The 15,898-nt window shown below is 34.4% G+C and overlaps 1 protein-coding gene and 1 long non-coding RNA gene across 4 annotated transcripts in view; one reads left to right on the plus strand and one right to left on the minus strand.

The window, feature by feature from the left end:
- The window catches only part of MIB1 (mindbomb E3 ubiquitin protein ligase 1), a 133,989-nt gene that overhangs the window by 87,274 nt on the left and 30,817 nt on the right, over nt 1-15,898 (plus strand). The gene's annotated exons all lie outside the window — the stretch shown is intronic.
- LOC113912917 lies at nt 6,995-9,178 on the minus strand. 2 transcript variants are annotated; one of them, XR_003517035.1, is made up of 3 exons: nt 9,064-9,178; nt 8,353-8,484; nt 6,995-7,211 (listed from the first exon to the last, which is right to left on the minus strand). It is a non-coding gene; the product is annotated as an uncharacterized LOC113912917 (long non-coding RNA). The 2 variants fall into 2 exon arrangements; XR_003517034.1 differs by having other exon boundaries at nt 8,916-9,126.

Genomic DNA, 15,898 nt, shown 5'->3' on the forward strand with positions numbered 1-15,898 from the left:
CTGCTAGGAGTTCAAACAGAAATTATTTCAGATTAGAATGGTCAAAAAGAGATTTTATTGGGGCATCAATAATTGGCTCAGTCAGTAAAGGGTCTGCCTTCAGCTCAGGTCACGATCCCAGGGTCCTGGGATCGAGCTCCGTGTCAGGCTCCCTGCTCAGCAGGGAGTCTGCTTCTCCCTCTTCCTCTGTCCCTCCCCCCTACTTATGCCCCCCCAAATAAATAAATGAAATCTTTAAAAAAAAGAGAGATTTTATTGAGGAAGTTTAGCTTATCACATTAAATTATAAAGTTTAAGATAAACTGAATATTGAAGTGTTTAGGAAACAATTAAATATTTTCAATATTTCACTTTACTGGGAGTAGGGATAGTATATTTAATAATGGTAATAAGCCTATACAAGGAGGAGAGAGTATACTAACATTTCTTTACTTCTTGCATATATCTTGAGAATTCCCTTCAAAATTTATAAGGGTGATTCCTCCAATCAAATAACTGGTGTCAGGTGACATTTTTTTTTTTTAGGTGACATTTTAAAAAAGGGGGAAAAAAGCCATTTTTATTATGCAGCCAAGTGCTTTAGTTAAAGCTATAAGATTGTTTTTTGTTCCTATTTCCTTAAGACATTTCATGCAATTGTGACTATAGATTGCCAGATAAAGAGTGATTTTAATTGGACTCTAAAGAATATCAGAAGATTATACAACTTATATATCAGTTGAAATTGCAGATTGAGGTTGTTTTCAGTTCTTTTTTTCATATCAGATTTTTTATTCTTAAAATATGCTTTTTTTCCCCTTGTACTGATGAGTGATGTCAAAAGACAGAAGGAATCATTTTTGGTGTACTCAGAATTTTTTTAAAAAACTCTTTGGCCTTGGGGCTCCTGGGTGGCTCAGTCGTTAAGCGTCTGCCTTCGGCTCAGGTCATGATCCCAGGGTCCTGGGATCGAGTCCCACATCGGGCTCCCTGCTCGGCGGGAAGCCTGCTTCTCCCTCTCCCACTCCCCCTGCTCATGTTCCCTCTCTTGCTGTGTCTCTCTCTGTCAAATAAATAAATAAAATCTTTAAAAAAAAAAAGAAAAAGTCTTTGGCCTTAACACTTATTTGAGGAAACCAGATATAGTTCATTTATTATTTTCAGAACCTGATGAAATTAGCATTTTTAAATAAAATATTAGACATGATTAATATGTGCCAATATTTTCCGCTTTCTTATAAGCATTTTATAACTTATATAACGTGATGAATCTCTTACCTTGAATTATAACATTTTAATTTGTTCTTTGTGATCTTTGTTTTAAACTACAGTTATACTTCTTTAGTATACTTGGCTTAATTGTTGAACTTCATGTATAGTCAATTTTAATTACAATTGATGGTACTTCAGTTAATATAATTCTTAGCTAATTTTGAGGGTTTTTTTTATTAGAATATATATATATTATTTCTACAGCAAATCATTTACATTGGGAATGTAACTTAATACCAACACAAATGTTTACTTACAATTATTTCAATTTATTGTGGTTAGCAATATGGAAAAGTTTCCAAAGTTTATATGTGCATGTGTATACCTGTGGGATTTAAGTAGCATTCTATTCCTTAGCTTTGCCTATAGTAAGCAGTAATGATTTTTCGGCAATAAGTTAATAACACAGTAGAGTTATTGGTTGTGCTATTTATTTATTTATTTATTTATTTATTTTTAAAGATTTTATTTATTAGAGAGAGAGACAGAGTTAGTGAGAGACAGCATGAGCGGGGAGGAGAGGGAGAAGTAGACCCCCGTGGAGCAGGGAGCCCAATATGGGGCTCGATCCCAGGACCCTGGGATCATGACCTGAGCCAAAAGCAGATGCTTAACTGACTGAGCCACCCAGGCACCCCTGGTTGTCCTTTTTAAAAAGAAAATATAATATCCCCAGTTATGAAAAATGTCCAATATTTTTGAAGACTATACTTTGAAATCTAAATTTCAAAGCCTCAGATCAATGTAGGTTCTGGATTTCAAAGCTGATCTTGATGTTTCCTCATGGTATAACAGCAGAGACATTAAGAGAGAAAGAATTATAAAGCCATTTCTTTTCTTTCAGAATTGTGGGAGGCAATATAAGCTTTCATTCTGAGATGCTTGAGTATTTTGGTATCATGGTTTATAAAATTTGGAGCATTTTAGAATAGCATATGTCTTAATATAGATCTTTTATTTCAGGAATCTTAACCAAGAACGATGCTTTTTCTTATTTTTGATATTTAGAGATATTTTCCCTAGAGTTTAGCCATATTATCTTTTTTTGTATACAGGTGAAATTTCAGATTTAAATGAAGAGCAGGAAGCATTTCTTTTGTTGAAAATGAAAACTAAATTTCTTTGGAATAGCATTAATTGGCACAGTACTTAGATACTTTCTGTGAGGATGTTGCATTTTTAGCTCTTAATTAAGTTACTAGATCTCCTTAACAGGCATGAAAATAAATTAGCAGTATTCTCTGCAGAGCTGGCCAAAAACCAGCTAAGTATTTTGGAAGTACTGATACCGGATAGATATTTTGGAGGTACCTTATATAGTGTTATTTACAAATTTTTCTTTAATATAAATTGAGTGTGAAAAGTAACAGCAAAATATGAATAGACCACATGATGTGATACACTTGTGTTTTTAGGTTAATGCTAAGATAACTTCACAGGCAGGGGCGCCTGGTTAAGTTGGTTAAGCGTTGGTTAACCCTTCATTAATTACTGAAATGTTTGTTTCCATGTGTTAAAGAACATTTTATTATCTATAATTATATTGCAGTCAGTAAGAAAAATGGAGGGATGTTGGATAACTTATCATTTTTCCTCTTCCTTCATTTTCTTTCCCTTGTGAGAGGCTTGTGTGTATATTTATTTTGTGAAGGACAAAGAAGACAGAGTGAGGAGAGTCATAGGATGTTATTATTAGAAGAGATCTTCATTTTACAACTAAGGAAACAAGTATGGAGAGGTGAAATACCTACATAGTAAAAAGCCATGATACTTAGCATTTCCTTTCTTTTCTAAAGGTTAAAAACTTTTGTTTTGGGGTTGGAAGAACTAGATACTGTTTCAGTCTCTGCACAAAATAGTCTGCAGAATCGTTCATTTTTCTTTTTTACCTTTGTCTATCAATATTCAGGTAAATAGCAGTAAAATTAAATGCTAATCCTGGAAGATAGTGACCCAGCATTTCTAGAGTATTATATTTAATGTTATATTTTTCTTTAAATTTAAAATACGTGCATGTCCATGGGAACCACACTGTGGTGTTCCCATTATGTTCAGGTAGGTTTTAGGTCACCTTCCCAAATATTTTCTTCCTTTGGAGGAAGTGTGTTTTTTTATTATGCAGCATAGGCTACATTTCATTGCCATTTCTATTCTGAAGATAAAAAAATGTAACATCAAGACGGTAAATAAGTAAAATTATTTTATTTGCAGTCCTTAAGTCATCCACACATTTTTCATAAAACTTTTTAGAAACATTGTTAACCACTATGATTCTCCCAAGGAGAATTAACAGTAACAAATTATTTTACTTAAACCACAATCTGAATAACTTAAATAACCTGAAATTAGTCAACATGTGATTGATACTCATAAATGAAAACGTTGGCTGTCCTGTAGTAATCAATGCATAGCTACAGCTGGTTGAAGGGGACCAAATCCATTGAAGAGGCGATTTGGTTCCATTTTACCAGCTCTAGCAAAGCATTGCAGTGCTGCTAGTGTAGGATACAAAAAAGTTGAAATGCTTTTTATTTGTACAATTATGGTTATGGACTTTCTACAGATGTTAGATATTCTCATGTCAGTACTTCAGTCATTACATGTAAACTTTTTTATTTTGAAGGCACTTTTCCTACTATTTCCTACTCGAACAGAGCAAGTCTTTGCCCTTTAACATTTTGTTGATGCATTAAGGAATTATCAATGTACAGCTTTGCATAATTCTTAAATGTAGACAATAACCTGTTTTAAAACCAACAGCAGTTGAAGGAACAAATAGACCTTGATGTATTTCAGAGTACTATTTTGTATTTATCTTTAGGCAGTGAACCAAGTAAGCTAATAAGTTAGGGAAGAGTACTGGTAACCTTTCTACCGCTGCTCCTTTATTTAGTATTACACTTGAGAGCTAATAGCAAGTTTCTGATAGGGAGGGTGAAGGAATATGAGTGGCCTTAAGACAATACCTCTGCCCTTTGGTTTATAAATAGATCACATGTGTATTCAGTGTATTGCTTGGACTTGTGTTGAAAGGAACTACCATGCATGCCAACTTTTTTCTTTTTTTTGCTTATGTAGTGTTACTAATCATAGGTTAGTAATTTAACCCTTTTAGAGGTCTATTTCCCTGACTGAGTTCTCCGTCATTTTGGGTACAGATTGCCTAGTTAGTTCCATTATCAGCTTAATAATACATGGACTTGTGGCGCATAGCTATAATCAATGAATTTAAGTATTAAAATTACTACATGAGTAATACTTTAAAAGTCAGTACAGCAAATGTTTGTTGTAATTTGATTTCAGTGTTGCATTTCAGTATCAGGGAAGGGGATACCTTCTTAAATATACTTGCAAAAATAAAACTTTGAGATACTATAGTTTGCCTATAAAGTAAGTGCTTTCAGTGAAATACAGAGTAAAGAAACAGTTACTGTTTTGAATTAAACTGGGAAAAGGTCAGCACTAATTCAGGCAGTATTCAAAAAATTCTCCTATTAAGTATATTCTGCATTTGTTGGTTCGTAAGTATCATGCTGCTGGTGAAATTAATGTAACTACAATTCTTTCAATTTATTCTAATAGAAATGAAACAGGTGTTAAATTGCCTGGACTTAAGTGCTGAAGATAGCAATAAAACTGGCTTCTATTTTTACTAGTTCTGTGGAAGCTGTTTAGCAGATCCAGTTGCTCAAGTGTGCTTTTGGATGGCAGTTCAGTTTCATATACTGGCCATATCGGGGCAAGGAGAGGCCATGGAAAAAAAATAGTACAGCATTTGATAATGTCAGCATCTGTTATCCCTGTCAGAGAGACAGTTGAAATGTTTGAGTTACACCAGTGTCAGCAGATGCCCAGAGTTTACTATGTACTCAGTTAAAAATGAACAGCTGATCTGAGTGATGGATGTGACATTTTAGAATGACTGAAAAGACTCAGATATGTTCAGTTAAACTTGTAAGCACTAGAATCAGTATATAATCTTTTTAAAATGAATAGCAGATGCTGCCATTTTATTTTCTGAGGATTATGTACTCTTAATATTATAGCAATGAGAATCTTTGTCACCAGGATGTTTTAAAATAATTATTAAAAACTTTCATGCCTAGAGAATAATGGATATAATTGTTCTACAATTTTATAATGCTCTATAATTTTAGAATGTTATAAAACATGAGTATAGTAATACCCTTTGAGTAGTTTTATAGAGGAACCTATACTTTTGAGATACATATTTTCAATTATAACTGTAGTTGACCTTATAGCCATTTCTGTTCAACTTGGGACACATAAAAATTTTCAAATATCATTATGCTTTTTATACACATCTGAATATTCCAGTTGAAATAATACTTTTAGTAAGAAATGATTAGAGTATATGAATATTAGTATTTCTTTTTTTCTACGTCTATCATAATAGCTTGAAACAGGTACTGCTTATAAAGTATTGCCAGCCGCTTTATTATTTACGATTTCTGTTAATATATAGGTGTATATTATACAAAATAAATTTTGTATCAGGTACAAAAAAAGTATTGTGATATCTCCAACACATTAGAAATAGTGGGCCCTAACATGTTTGTAAAAATTGAATTGCTGTTGCCCAGTACCAGTGAAACATGATTATTCTGTCTGTGTAAATTGGTTTCTTGGCTATAGCGTTTTCATTTTATGTGCCCCTTTGGAGAAACAAATTCAAGGATGATATCGATAATAAATTAATTTCTTTTAAATATTTGGCAATCTTTTACCAATGTGCCCTGTTAACCTACAATATGGCCCAGAATTTTGTCATTTTTCATGCATAAATCTTATGTTTTAATATATTCTAAGTACTAACGGTATTTATCCAAAGCGAAGACTAGGTTAAGGACCTGATTAATTTGAGGACAACGCTTTTTTTTTGAGAGTAGAATGTTACTTAAAAGATAGTCTTTTCGAATTATGACTATGTAGCTTTCAAAAAGAAAGCTTAAAACAACAAAACTTGTTCAGAAATTCCTCTGATATTAGTAGACTATAAATTTATCAATCAAGAACAATTGTTAAAATGTAATGACATCAGCTTTTGTTATACCTTGTTATTCTTAACAAATCAGTTAATCCTACTAATATGATATATACTTCAATTAAGATCATATTGTGGAGACAGAAAATAGGTCATGTGTATCCCTCACTCTTCTAGTAATACTGATTTCTTTTCTGTATTCAAATTTTAATCATGTGATTACTTAATTTAAAAATGTAAAACATAGTACATTTTAACTTAGAAGATTTAAAAGGAGTTTCATGATAATTTTAAATCTCCTCAGTTGAACTTTTTTTTTTTTCCACAAAGTCGAAATCTTCGCAGCATTTAGTTTCCATCTAGAAGTAGTAGGTGCATTTTTATGGTGTTAGTATTCTCAAAGGTCATCTCTTTGATATTAGGTTAATTTACCATATGAAGGTCATTCACACAGAAAGAAGCAAGGGCTTCTTTTAGCTGCAGTGTAGTTCCCTCCTGGCAGTTTATTGCCTACCAAAAATACATACTTCTTTACATTCCATAGCATTGTATGTTCATATGGGTACATAAAGAAGTATGTACTCTGAGTAGGTTTTACTAAGTTATTAGCTGTAAAAACGTGAAATGTTTTATTTTCCCATTTGTTAGTAAAACATTTAGTTTACTGATACAGAGTAGTGGTAGATCATTTGCAGAGACTATCAAAGACTAAACTATAACAGATTTACCTGAAGCATGGCATTAGTGCCATTTATGGCTCCTTGTTCTTGGTGGACATAGATACTTCTAAACACTAGCCAGTTATCTGTTGAACTTTGTCCTGATCTGGTTGTTTTTGCAAGAGATTCAGGGAATCAGTGGAGGTTTTATAGAGTATATTTCAGAAATTGGTAAGATCAGCCTAGTGTTTCTTCATTGTCTTCAGAGGAATTTCTTCTTATTTTGTTTCTAGATCCTGCAAGTAGATAGTAATGAATTCAGTGCAAATTCTTTTTACAAACTAGATATCTTATTGAAAACTTAACCGGTTAACCAATTAGTACTTCTTCTGATATTGACTCTAAAGTTGAAAGAACAAGGAGAAAAGCTAGATCTTTTTAGAGTGTGAGTGAACTGAAGTTTTAAAGATGATGAATTTTTTGTTTTTTTTTTTTTAAAGGTCTCAGATAAGGAACTCATGATTATTTGAGAACTTCTTTCTTGTTCCTTTGTCTTTATTAGTTACTTACCTGAATTTTGCATTTTGGTGCTTTTGTTTGGATTGAATACACTTTTGAATAGATGTATAAATATCTAATTTTGGTGAGTTTGGTTCTTTTGATTCTTTAATTTTTTTAATGTAAAGGATCACTACCAGAACAGTCTTTTCTAAAGTCTCACTGAAAAGAATTAAAGGTATTAGCCTGTGGCACCAGGGTTTGCACTTGATCATTTAGCTTGAAAAGACATTATAGTTGGTGAGTTGCCTTTAATTACTGTGGTATTAAAAGGTTAATTTAAAAGAACACCGTAAGAAATTTTCATATTCGGGAAAGGAGAAAACAAAAAGGTAGGGAAAGTAGAATTTCTGCAGCCCGTGATAAAAAGTTGGTGAAGCTCATAGAGAACAAATCAGAATGTAGCAGTAGATGGCCCAGCACTACAGCAGTTTCAGCAGTGCAGTGTTAGGATTTACCATGCACATTCTGATTTATTTTTGGGACCAACTAAAAGTTAGCATTAAGTATTTTGTGATCTGCCAAGTCTCTTGGTTGACTAAACCTTGAAATAGTTAATAGTTTTTAAAAGGTAGCATACTTTGGAAGCAGGATGTGATTTACTAAGGATGCAAAATCATTATTTAATCTGAAACAAAGACTAAATCTTCAGTAACATCAGTGACAGTAATGGATTTGTACATTTTTGAGATCAAGAATTATCTGCCAGGATACTTGAGCAACATTCCTTTTCACGCTACATAAGCTGTCTACTTGAACTATGAAATTAGGCAATGCCCAGATAGACTTTAACAATAGAAGCATGTATTGAGTCATAATAGGTAAGCATGCAGAAAGTCCTAAGTATCCTTAAAAGTGCAGGCCTTATGGTGCTGTTACCTGTAAGTTTAGTGCCATGCAGCTTTTGCAGGAGGAAGACAGATAATGACCTAGAGAGTCACATCAGCAGCTGCCATCTCCTCTTGATCGTTCCTTCACTCTATTCGCTGATTCAGCACTTCTTTCCATGAGCTGAGGGAAGCAAGGGGGCCGTATCAGTGAACACAGAACCTCACCTTTTAAGATACATTTGAAAAACAAATGAACAAACAGAAAAACCCAAAAAAGCCATCTTTTCCCTCTCCCTTCCCTTCGCCTTAAAAAAAACAAACAACAAAACTGAATCAAAGTTGGCCATTTGATTTGGAAGGTCATATTACCAATATTGCACAGATATGAGTGCTTTGTATCTGCTGTACAGAAAGTTAAGCAACCAAGGAAGGTTGGTATAATGGCCAAGAAAATGAACTTTGCTTATTTTCAGATAAAATGCTTCAGAAGAGGGGAGAAGGTTGCAAAGGAAGTTAATTTTATAATCTAAAAAAAACAAAAAGCCAAAAACCAAAACACACCTCACTCCCCCCAAGTAACTGTAAACATTCACCCTATTTTCTTTTGCCCACCAGAATACATTAGGTTCTTCTGACTTCTCAGGAAATATTCTGTATCTTTCTTGCTGTGAAGTTGTTTTTTTGTTTTTTTGGTTTTTTTTTTGATTTGTTTTTGGTTTTTAGTTTCCAGGATTAATTGGTAGATCTGTAGTGAAGCCACCTTGTCATATCCAGAGGTCAAGTCTGCAAGCAAGGTCAGGACTTCCCCATGGTCACTACAGAGGTTAACTTATATTCTTCTCTCAGTGGCCACGGGCTAAACTGTTACAGCTTTATAGGCAGCTAAGCATTTGAAACATGCACTCCCAGGCAAACAGGCTCTCTTGTGCCTCTCTCTTCCCTGACCATATTTAGTCAACCATAGCAAAAAATAGTCTCTCAGCTGTCGATTGTCGATCCAAAAGTGGAGGAAGCTTCTATCTTGCTTTCTGCCTATTGATTGTTCATCCTGCGGTACAAACACTGCTTTGCCATTTGTTCTGCCCGCCCCCCCCTTTTTTTAAAGCACTGCCAAATAAAGCGGTCTCTCATGTTTCCACTTACATTTCCCAGATTTTCACTGAGCTTGCGCTGAGACTAGGAAAGCCTGATGCGGCTGTCACTATACTTAGAAGCACTGCAGAGAAAAAAAGGAAAGAGGAAAAATATTACCCTGGCTAGTTGCAAGGCAGTCTTTAGACAGACCTGGAACAAGTAAAATCCCTTTGCTGCCAAAATATATTTCATAACCTAATTTTTTGTTAGTAAAAAATATTATGGATGATGATATTTTACATAACTGAAGGCCTGAAGAGATTTTGCAGGGTTATCTTTAGAGCTAGTTGTTGCTACACATGCTTTTTAAATTTAAGGAATAATATTTGAATGGAAAATATGTAGAAATGGTAAGTAGAACCTATGTATTAAAAATGGAGAGAGATCATTAAGGAAGAAAAGAGTAGTGTGTAAATGAAATCTTGGAAAAATGCTAATTAAAACTTTTAATTCAATGTCAGTTTCAGTTATTTTTTTGTAGTGCTTAGATGAGAAATGGTCTGGAATGCTTTTGAGTAATTGTGTACTTTTATATTGAAACTATACATACAAAACTATTATTATTCCATACTATATATTACATACAGAACTATTAATAACATTTTTATTCTATTTCATTTTCAGATGCAAAGTATTTTTTTCTCTTCTTTTGACATTGCCATTCCTTTTAAATTTTTTGAAATAACATTTAGGCATGATCATTTCTACTTTACCAGAGACTATGAATTAGTCATTAACCTAATCTATAACATTTCTACTTTACCAGAGACTATGAATTAGTCATTAACCTAATCTGTATGCTTCAAAGGAAAAATACTTTTGCTCTAAATTTTAATAGCATATTCACAATAAATTGTAAAGTTGAAATTTTTTTAACCAAGGAGAAAAGAATATTATAACATCAAATCTAATGTAATTGTGGAGATACAGTTTTTAAGATTTTACAAAACAAAAATACCCAAGAGAAGCTTTGTTCTTCCCTAAACCAAATCTATACCTTGTTCTTAATTCAAATACAGTATTGTATTAAGTATTGATTCAATTAAGAATCAAGAAAAACTATTACCAGTTTTTTAAGCTCAGTCTCCTACAAGGGAAGTTTGTCCTTGATACTCTTTTTGTCTTTAGCATTTAATACCATAGCAGGTGAATTATTTTGGATGACTCTTTTAAAGCAGTGACATGAAGAGTGCTTCTTTGGACATTTGGCAGTTTTGAAGAGCCAGCTTTCCTAGGTATTGGAATACTTTTACACATATTGTGAGAAGATGACACCTGTCTCAGTTTAAGATAGGTTAACTTTCAGGTTTCTAAATCGCCTCATTTTTTTCTAACCATTTTGTAACAGTGAAAGGTTTTTTTGTTGTGGTTATTGTTTTTTTATTTTTTTATTTTTATTTTTTTAAAGATTTTATGTATTTATTTGACAGAGAGAGAGACAGCAAGAGAAGGAACACAAGCAGGGGGAGTGTGAGAGGGGGAAGCAGGCTTCCCACTGAGCAGGGAGCCCGATGCGGGGATCATGACCTGAGCCAAAGGCAACGCTCAACGACTGAGCCACCCAGGCGCCCCTGTTTTTTTTTTTAAAGCAAATATATAAAGTGCTGGGTACTCTTCTAAACCCTTTAAAATTTTCATAACAACTTCTTTGAAATAGAATCTGTGATTCTTCTCACATTTTATAGTTGAGGAAACCAAGGCATAGAAGTTAAGTAACTGCTCAAGTCACCAGCCATTCACTTTGCTAATGCCAGAATTTGAACCCAGATAGTTTGGCTTCAGACTTTGAGCTCTTTACCACCACACCATGCTCCTGCTCTGGTTTGTAATAATGAAACTAGTTAGGGAATTACCACTCTTGGGGACTTAAGAGTATACCAGAAATTTAATAGGTTGATAAATTCTCGCCTCCCATTATATTCAGAAAATGATTGTTCATTTGATTGTTTCTTCTTTTGTTCCGTTGAACAGAACTTTGAGCTCCTTTTCCTAGGCATACAAAGGGGACATAAAGATAAGTAAAACGGGGCCCTGGTTTAAACATAGAAGGAGAAGTAACTGGTCGTTTAAGAGGTAATTTTGGTTGTCTTTAGTTTAAGAATACTCGAGTATTCAGCTATACAACTCTTCTGCAGTCTGAATTGTTGCATATCTCTTTCTCATATTGAGCTAAATTCTACTATATCCAAATTCTTACTTAACAAAATTAGGCTACATTAATGAGCCTTTTAATTGTGGTATCTGTCAAAAAAAAGTTTGGTGGGGGTGGGGGATAAAAGCACACCAAAAAAAGAATTTAAAAACATCTAACTAATGTCTGTTGACTAGCTATAAGTAGATGAAAGAAAATAAAAACCAGCGATATTCATTTATTAAAGTGATTACCATGGATAGCATCTGGGTATGTATCTTTCTAGGCTTCTTGTCTGCATCCATTCAGATGGGGGTAGGTATCGAACAAAAATATGTTTAGAATATCACATACTGATCTGCTTTAAGTATGCCCTGAAGAACTTCTGCTTGGGATTGATCAACTTTCTTAGTAGGTTCCTTTATGAATTCTGGACTAACAGGCTTTATTAGCTTTATTATTTGAGGGATTGTTCATTAACTTAGCAAGCATTTAGTGAACACCTAGTGTGTGCTATAGTTCTTATTTTTTTTTTTTACATTAATATGTAAGACCTCCACAGTTTATCTACTTGGGTTTGTTTAGAAAAACGTTGCCTATCTCTGAAGAAAGTTTATAAAGCATGGCAGGCCCTAAAAATGGACCCAGTGCCATTTGACTGCTACATACCAATGTAGACAGCTGCTTGTCCCTCTACTTCTTAGAACTCATTTGTTCATCATTCAGCAAACGTTTGAGTATTACCAAGTGCCAGGGATTATAGTAGGCACCACTATTAGTTGTTCCGGAACTTAATGCTTCTTTGGCACTATTCACAAATGCCTGCTTAACCGGTAGTAAGATCTTATCTTTAAACCATCCATGTCCTTAACCTCTTGGAAAACAACCAGATTGAGAACTAAAGAAGAGTGTTTGGGCATTAGGAAAAATACCACCAAATCTCATATACTGTGCTCCACAGGTGAGAGCCTGTTGACTCAATACAGTTATTGATGTGCCAAACTGGTAACACCCTGATCCCAGCAGCCCTGTGGGCCTGAGTGCTTACAGCCTAAGTCTCCTCTTGAGGAACGACAGCGCTGCAGGGGACAGCCGGCAGCGGCATGCCTGGTTGGACTGTGGGCTTCTCAGATTGTCCACCCCACGTAAGTGGGACTAATTAACAGAATGGATTGGTTCTGAAGTGAAAACTTGCTCTCTGAAAATCTGAATTTTGCATTTTAGTATTAGGATTTGATGGACTTTATAGAATGTTATCTAGAAGGGACTGGGATCATTTTTGTCACTTCGAACAGTAGCCTGGAATTACCATCTTTATTTTGCTCTTATACTTCAGTTACTCATTTTGTACTGAGAGGAAAAGCAAAAGGTAAAATGTAGTAAGAGAGTAGAGAGGCAGTAGGCTTTCAGGAATACATATCTATTTCTGTTGAAGTGTCTCACTAACCTTCTGAGCCATTGGCTGTTCTTTCTGAGAGACTTCAGCTTTCTCTAGCTTTTTCACTTAGGAAATGCAAAAGCCCAGAACAAGTTAGTGATGGCTCCATCTCAGTGGATAGCTTATGCCCAGAGAAGGAACTACTCCTCTTTCCCTTTCTTTCGAGTTGTTGGCAGCATAATATGGGAAGGTACTTCCGAAACAGGAATGCAAAGTAGTGGGAAACATGGTTTCATAAGAACCGTCTTCTTAAGGATATCTATTCAATAATGTGACTTAAAAAAAAAAAATTGATGAAATGAAACCACACCTTATAATGTAAAACTTATTGTCCTATTTATATATCTTGGCTATAAGAACTAGAGTAGCAAATTTAGAAGATTTTAACATAGTAAGCCTAAATATTATTTTAGTGTTTTGACTTAAATTTTTAAAATCTAATATATATGCATAGCTAAGTCAAATACTACTACAGAGCTTATATATAATAAAAGAGAACTGTGTTCTGCTTTATCCCTGCTCATCCCTTTGTTCCCCCTACGCCCCTTCCCCAATAACTTCCAGCTTGTCCTGCAGTTTTCCTAATGTATCAATTGTAGATGCTATCTACTGATTTCGTGTCATGAGAAATGAAGATTTAAAACTGTTGACATCACCGTTTCTCTCAACATAAATCCTATCACAGTTTTTGTTTAAATCAATGTGTTTACATTATCTTATAATTACGTTTTTTTTACTGAAACTTTTTTCCCACATGATTTAATGCTTACATCTTCTAAACTCTCCAAAAGAATCATAAAACCCTTATAAATTCCATTTCTCACATGGTCAGATGTGTAGAGTGCTAGATAATGTTTGGCACTGGCATCATGATTATGCCAAATCCAAACATTCAGTAATACAGTGTGGTTCTAGAACTCTTCCCCATTAAGAATCTGAGGCAGTTGCATCATATCTAGTATCTCTCTCTCTCTTTTAAAAGATTTTATTTTTAAGTAATCTCTGCACCCAATGTGGGGCTCGAACTCACAACCATGAGATTAAGAGTCACATGCTCTGGGCGCCTGGGTGGCTCAGTTGGTTAAGCGACTGCCTTCGGCTCAGGTCATGATCCTGGAGTCCCGGGATCGAGTCCCGCGTCGGGCTCCCTGCTCGGCAGGGAGCCTGCTTCTCCCTCTGACCCTCTTCCCTCTCGTGCTCCCTATCTCTCATTCTCTCTCTCTCAAATAAATAAAAAAAAATCTTAAAAAAAAATAAATTCAAAAGATTTCTATTAAAAAAAAAACCTTAAAAAAAAAAAAAGAATCACATGCTCTACCAACTGAGCCAGCCAGGTATCCCAGTATCTGGTATCTTATTTTAATCCGGTGAAGGAGGAAGATTAGAATCCTTGTAATTACTGTAAATGAACTAAAGCAGGAAACCTGAGCTTTGTATGAGGTCCGCAAGTGGGATTTAGGGGTTTGTAGACTCAAAATTGTGGGCAGAGCTATATAATGTGCATTCTCTGGGAGGTGGGGGGGGGGGGGTCCATAGTTTCCATAGATTTCCAAAGAATTCTCTCACCCCTAAGCAGTGATTATAACTTTAGTAACAGCCACTGAAAGCTGTCTTTAAGCTGTGATTCTCAATATACTTTGGGTATATACTCCCCCTCCCTAGCCCCATATCCCCCTCGCTTCTTGCAACCATCAGTTTGTTCTCTGTATTTATAGGTCTGATTCTGCTGTTTGTTTATTCATTTGTTTTTTAGATTCCACATATAAGTTAAATCATATAGTATTCTCTGACTTGTTTCACTTAGCATAGTATCCTCTAGGTCCATCCCTGTTGTCACAAATGGCAAGATCTCATCCTTTTTATGTCCAAGTAATATTTCATTGTATATATACACCACATCTTCTTTATCCATTTCGTCTATCAGTGGACACTTGGATTGCTTCCATATCTTGTCTATTGTAAATGCAGTGAACAGGGGTGCACATATGTTTTTGAATTAGTGTTTTTGTTTTCTTTGGGTAAATACCTGGTAGTAGAATTATTGGATCATATGATATTTTTATTTTTAATTTTTTGAGGACCCTCCATACTGTTTTCCACAGTAGCTGTACCAATTTATTTTCCCACCAACAGTACACTAGGGTTCCTTTTTCTCTACCTTCTCACCAGCATGTTATTTCTTGTCTCTGATTTTAGCTATTTTACAAGGTGTAAAGTGATGTCTCATTGTGGTTTTGATTTACATTTCCCGATGATTAGTGATGTTGTGCATCTTCTCATGTGTCTGTTGGACATCTGTATGTCTTCTTTAGAAAAATGTCTATTCAGGTCCTCTGCCCATTTTTTAATCAAATTGGTTTTTTTGGAGTTTAGTTGTATAAATTCTTTATATATTTTGGATGTTAACCCTTTATCAGATACATCATTTGCACATATCTTCTCCCATTGAGTAGGTTGTCTTTTGTTGATGGTTTCCTTTGCTGTGCAAAAGCTTTTTATTCTGAAGTAGTCCCAGTAGTTTATTTTTGAAGAAGTATCACTTCTTGATTATTACATCTCCTGCTCTTTTATGCTTTAATCTTTGATGGTCTTTAGGATAACTGTCTTGCTCTGGAAATATTTTGTTATCCTTAAATTTTAAATATCAAATTATAATTACCATTTTGCATGTTTTGGTATCAACTAGATTTAGCACTGCTAAATGACATATATCAGATTTTTAACTGCAATTCATGATAATCTACCAGTTACATGAAATTTGTCTTTTTATTACTATTATTCCTACTTTGTTGTTGTTACCTGGCTGTTCTTTATTAACTCTTTCATTAATAGATACTATTCAAATTGAACCTAAGAGTTTCCACAAAACCATAAATAATGTCCTTGTTTGGA

This window comes from Zalophus californianus, chromosome 14, assembly GCF_009762305.2.
Source record: "Zalophus californianus isolate mZalCal1 chromosome 14, mZalCal1.pri.v2, whole genome shotgun sequence".
NCBI classification, from domain to species: Eukaryota; Metazoa; Chordata; class Mammalia; order Carnivora; family Otariidae; genus Zalophus; species Zalophus californianus.